The 6,049-nt window shown below is 39.8% G+C and overlaps 2 long non-coding RNA genes across 3 annotated transcripts; one reads left to right on the plus strand and one right to left on the minus strand.

Annotated features, from left to right (window-relative positions):
- The first annotated feature begins 694 nt into the window (after window positions 1-694).
- Window positions 695-4,754, plus strand: LOC122999524. 2 transcript variants are annotated; one of them, XR_006407768.1, is made up of 2 exons: window positions 695-1,268; window positions 4,211-4,754. It is a non-coding gene; the product is annotated as an uncharacterized LOC122999524 (long non-coding RNA). The 2 variants fall into 2 exon arrangements; XR_006407767.1 differs by lacking the exon at window positions 695-1,268 and adding an exon at window positions 3,785-3,948.
- LOC122999511 lies at window positions 4,211-5,060 on the minus strand. The gene is made up of 2 exons (XR_006407756.1): window positions 4,858-5,060; window positions 4,211-4,517 (listed from the first exon to the last, which is right to left on the minus strand). It is a non-coding gene; the product is annotated as an uncharacterized LOC122999511 (long non-coding RNA).
- Between the last annotated feature and the right edge of the window lie 989 nt (window positions 5,061-6,049).

The raw sequence follows: 6,049 nt of genomic DNA on the forward strand, positions 1-6,049 counted from the left end.
CACAGCTGAAGACTTTTCTGTTTGCTGCCTTTTATTAAACCAAATTTGAGGGTTAATATCTTACACTGCACTGTAACTTTTATTCTCCTGCTTTATCTGTCTTATTCTATTTTTAGCTTTTTTGATTTTCAATTTAGTACTTTTTAAAATGTCTTTTTATACTGCCTTGTTTTGCTTTTATGTTCTGTCTTGATGCCTTTTATGTTCTATGAGAAGCACTTTGAAATGTGTTGTACAAATAAACTTGCCTTTTTATTCAAAACTTGGGAGTTTGAGACCAGTACAGGCAACGATTTCTGGGTCAAACGAGGATCGAGGAGCGAGGAAAGATCAGTTGAGTTAATTGAGATGCATCTAGCATTTTGGGATTTATCGGTTCTTTCACAGTCAGAGGTTGAGATCCTCTAGCCTTTATGCAGCATTAAGCATTAGGCGATGGCATGGAGCGCAGAGAAAAATGAGTTGCATTGCATAGTTGGCACATTCATGTTCACTTTGATCACATGAAGGCTTGGCATGACTTCCAAGTGACATGTTTTATGACACGTTCAGTTGTCTTCAGGGAAACAGGAGCGATTAAAGGGTAACTCCACTGATTTCACACATTACACACATATTTACAGGTCTTACAAAGTACTACTGCATATGTTGAAAAGAAAAAAGTTGTATAAAGCCTTTTGTGGCCCTCGGGGGAGGTACGCAAAGTCTGATAAATTCCCTCGAGTCACTTCAGTCTGTGTCGGTCGAGGCTGAAGACGAAGGCGATGAAAAAGTTTGAAAATGTGGAAAAAAAATCTGGATGTGTGGAGTTAAAATGAAGTGAGGTTACAAGATCTCTGTAGCCGCTAGCGGCTCCAGGCTACATTAGCCGCTACTAGCATAACACACCCAAACCTCCCACCAAACTGTCAGCAGTCAAGCTGCGTTGTGAGTAATGTAGGAGCCAGATTTTGACAAGAAGAATGTGTGTAATAAAAAAAAGACCATATTTCTGGTTCTGCTGCTGATTTTTTGATCCTCTTATTTAAACTATTATCTAAATTGCTGGATTACTCTTTTAAAGGAGTAAATCTTTAGCTTAAGGATGAACACCAGTCAGGTCGGTTTTTTTAGTTGTCTCAACCTGCAACATCAGTCCGAAGTGCTACAGTTTAGTTTATGGAAACTCAGTTACGGTAGTCAGAAACTGAAATGTGTGCACAAGAGAGAAAGAAAGAGGAGACGAGCATTTCCATGATACATTGTGTGCAAAGTCTCATGTACTTTTTGTAAGTATCTATTTTTATTGCACCGATTTAACAGGTTTATCTTGAGATAATCAAAAGATACATACATGCATATATTAGATGTATCTTAACACACATTATTCTCATTTCTGAATGCAACCAAACAATAAACAAGACCAAATAAATACCACCTGGCCCTCTTTTAATATTTAACTTCGAGAGCAGTTTTGAAATTATTTGTTTTTTGAATTTCTGAGTGTTTAGTGTTGTTTGTGTGATATGGTGATATGTTTGTGTGTGTGTATATAAGCATCAGGATACATGACTAAACTCATTCAATTTTCTGAACATTTTCAATCTGACAGAAAAAACCATACAGCACTGACGTCATCGAAATTTAAAGTTATGAGTAGCCACTGCATAGTTCTTTGTCCACAAGGAGCTTTTGGCATTTGTACGTCTGTCCACACTGTTACAGTTTCCACTTCTCCTCTCGTTCAAATCGATGGATATCAAGCATGTGGGAGGTAAACAAACCTCAATAAAAGTCAGTCCGAGTGTGTTCACCACCAGGATTTGTTTTACCCCACAGCTGACAGTTCTGGCAGTCAGACGCTGGCTAACAAGAACCACAGCTGTGTTTCCACCCGACACCGGCCTTCCACTTAAACACAACACACATTTGGTTGGTTCATTGTGGGGGTTTTTTGACAAGCAGATCGACCATTTTAATGATTTTTTAATGCGGCGTGTCACCGGGTTTGTTGATGCAAGTGTTTGTGTTGTCATCTGACATTCTGAGACTGAGAAAGACAAACTGAACGTTACTGACATTTTGGTTAGTTTTTCCTTCATAATGGCATTCCAACATGCACACAATCATAACATATGAATGCTGGTGTTGGACTGATATTGGGGGTTTTTGGAGGTTGATACTGATGTTTTTGGATTAAAGCTGCAGATAGATGATGTTTTTACACAGACGTTTCTTTATCATTAGTAGTTTAGTGTGAAACTCAGCAAAAAAATAGCAGCACCGATTTGAGAAAATTAAAGTGACATGTGCTGGAGTGTTAGCATGTATAGCGGGACATTGCTACCTGAGGGAGATGATGGTGGAACGAGAGGGGAACAATGAACCAAAACTCCCATAACAGCACAACAACAACAACATATAGATCCAAAACTAGACCAGCAGAGTATTGATACTGTATTTTATTAAACTGAATCATAACTAATTTGTTCACACAAGTCAAAGTCAGTATAAACTTCATAAATCAATAAACTATGACAGGATATTCTGCCATCCAGTGAACAAACTGATGCTGTTGTTGGCTTCAGTGTGAAGGGGGAAAAATGTTTCTACAATCTGAGATTTTAAATGCATTTTTCTAGATTTCTGTTGTCATCTGGTTTTGATTAACATGAACCCACAGTGTTACACTCATGAAACAAACAGGAGGATAGTGCTAAGAGGCCGCAGTAACAGTGGATGACTCCTCAGCATGAAGTGGAAGAGCAACAGTCGTCTTCAATACATCTTTGTCAATTGTTATGCAGCTTACATTTGTTTTTCTATTAAAATGCAAATAGTTTGATGTTTGGTTAGTGGGTTAATTTGCAGGTAAGTAGGTTCATCTTACATATATCACACCAATCTTACACATCAAGGTGAGTTTAATAGACAAGAGAAGAAGTGCTCAGTCTGTGAGTTGTATAATATCTTCTGTGGCTTCAGGAGGAATTAAACCTCATGGTGTCATCAGGGTTATCTTGTCCTGGGGTTTGGAGACTACAAATTATGAAACCTGCCATTAAAAATTGGTTTTGTGCTTTTGAAAGACGTTAGCGTTTACCAGGCATGGAGGGTCTAATGAAAGATGCCGTCAAGTCGCATAATGGGAAATGTAGCATGCAGCGTTTATTGAGCTTGACTCATACTAAGGACTAAAAGACAAGATATCTTCACCTCTGCTGCATCAAGTTTAAACACTCTTTTTAAAATCTGTCTTGTGAGTCCTCTTGTGAGTAGCCCTTTAAGGTTTGGTAATGTTTAGGCACAAAAACTACTTGGTTAAAGCAACTATAATCAATATTTTTTATAATGTGTATCAAATGTCAGTGTGTAATGTGTTGGTTGTGGCTCGTAGTGATGAACCTACAGAGAATTATCAGTGACTCTGCAGCTCCTCTCGGCTTTACGGAGCTTTATAGTGAGTTTCAGCCCATTGTTTATCTGTCCGGCTGCAACTTTACTGTTCTGGTTCACTCTCAGCGCTCTCATAGTGTTGTTTTGGGCCGCAGCAGGCAGCTGTTTGCAGAGGAAAAGCTGTAAAAAGCCGCTGTACACTACCTGCTCAGCACAAAACAGCAAACACACAGTTAGCTGTAGACTAGCAGGTGAACATAGTGGAGCATTTAGCAGCTAAAGAGCCAGATATTTCCCTCAGGAGGTGGTGGAGAACAAAAACAGAGCTAAAAGAGAGTGAATATTGGACTTACATTCACCAGGTGGACAGAAACACGACTCCAAACGAATGATAATGTTGCTCCGTAACTGCTGGATGTGGAAATGAGCAACTGTTTGCTAACAAGATCAACATATCAGCTTAAATGTCACTGAATGTATTGTTCTTTTTATACATCACATGACCTTTAAGCTACAGTACACTGACCACTTTGCTGTGGTGGCTGCACTGGTTACCAGCTTGACAAGTTCAAGGTGATCCTTAAGTTACAGCTACAGACAGCAGACTTCCTTTCCTGCTCAGGTTTATCAATTAGCGGACTGAGCTAATAAAAGCTAATATCCCGCTAACCTGGAATCTCAGACAAACTGTAATAGTCAAAGATTTTATGGTGTTAAAAGTCCTCACGTTCCCTCTGAGGGTTATTTTTCTCTCCTGTGTCACCCTCTTTCTCCCGCTTTCTGTGAGTTGTCCATCATTCTCTCCTTCTTTCTTTCTCTTGTGTCTTTCTTCTAGCCACAGGAACTGTAGCAAACCGTGGTAGAAATGCGGGGAATGCTGCAGAACAGAGAAGAGAAGATTCACTCTGCATTGTTCAAGGCCCGTTCCGCTCCGTCTCTCCTGTAAACAGCCGTCGAGGGAGGAGAAACCCGATAGCCTCACTTAGCTCTGATCTGCTCTAACTGCAGAGATCACAGACGGAGGGATGGAGGGAAGAGGGAGAGAGGTTACACAATGAGTAGAAGTGAATGCTTTTCTTTTACCTTGAAGAGATGTTGAACATTTTACGTTGTCATGTTAAGATGAGAAGATGAAGCTTCTTCTGCAAAGCAAAGAAGCTGCTTTAGTTAGACAATATTAACTGTGGGTGCTCTGTTAGTATTATACATGCAACACTTACAAAAGTCTTTATTTTCAAGGAGTTTCCTTCTGAAAGAACTATTCTACACTGGGGTGAAATGTTCTATTAACAGTTACTTTGAGGCCTAGATTTTAGTTCAGTTTAGTTTGAAAATACATGAACTCCAGACTTTAATCATCTTCCTTTTACCTTCTGTTATAAATATATTTTAGCATCTTTCTTCTTCTTCTTTCTTCTTTAACGTGCATTTAAATTGTTCTTTGTTGTATCCACGTCTCCCTCCAGTTGGTCAGTAACTCACCACAGAACGTGCCCGAACTTGTCGCATCGAGCCACAAGTTGTAGGACTTTAGGAGCCGCCTGCTGCTGCTGCTGCTGCTGGAAACACGTCGGATGAGAGTAGTGAGAGTGAGCCACACGGCTAATGTGCCATAAACCAAAACAAAAAGCTACAAGAGTCTTAAAAAAAACTCCACTCAGTAGAGCTGCAGAGTCGGTCGTCACGACATGCAACCAGTTTCTCACTGCATCAGTCATTTGATTCAACTTTAATTTGAAAAATGTTGATTATGCAGCTTCAACTTATTTTCAAACCAACTGCACTTTCAAGAGAAACATCAACTGCAACATGTTGTTTATTCATGCCGTTTGCGAATAAACTTTTTAATCTATAAATCCACTTTGCTTTAAGTTTTAACAATCCATATACTGATAGAATTAGCTTCTGGTATTTTGAAATGTGCATGACGGCCTGCAGCTTGATGGTTGCAGTTTAGATGTTTGAGTTTCTTATTTGATTCAGTTTACATATGTGTTCATTTGTGTAAATTATGCATATCTGTATATTTGCATGGTTTCTGTTTGCTGTTCTACTGGTTCTATTGGTTTTTCATTGGTTTGGTGTCTCCAAGGCTGCATTTACGCTGCAGGTCTTGATGCTCTGTTCCGATTTTCTGCCTATAACCAATTTTTCTGACCGTCTGTTTACATCTACTTTTACAAGTGACTGATATCTGATACCTGTGTTTATGCTTGCTTAACACTTGAAACAACCTGCATGCGTAAACCAAGCGGCAACCTCCAGGGCTGTAAAATGAAGCCAATGCTGAAGTGCCAAAAAACAGTGGAGTTCCCTGAATGGCTACGTGAGGCTCCAAAACTGAGTGGGGATTGACCCTCATGTTAAAATGTCCAACTTTACAGCAGATATAAACATGTTTACAGCCTGGTACAAACAACGGTTTTGGTCTCTGTAGCTAATTTCCTCTTTCATGACAACTGTACGGGGGTGAATTTTTATATAACTCACCCGTTTAAATTTTATTAAGCCGTAAAGTTCTGCATAATGAAGGACATGGCTGCTTTAAGTGACAGGTCCACCAGCCACTAGGTGGCTTGTTTCAGCCATTCAGCCCGCCTCTTTGCCCATTTTTGATTGGCTGGGAGTTAGGCAGCGTCACGCACTGCCAAGATGGCGACGGCCGGAGCGGCTC

The sequence above is a fragment of the Thunnus albacares genome, chromosome 16 (assembly GCF_914725855.1).
Source record: "Thunnus albacares chromosome 16, fThuAlb1.1, whole genome shotgun sequence".
Classification (NCBI taxonomy): domain Eukaryota; kingdom Metazoa; phylum Chordata; class Actinopteri; order Scombriformes; family Scombridae; genus Thunnus; species Thunnus albacares.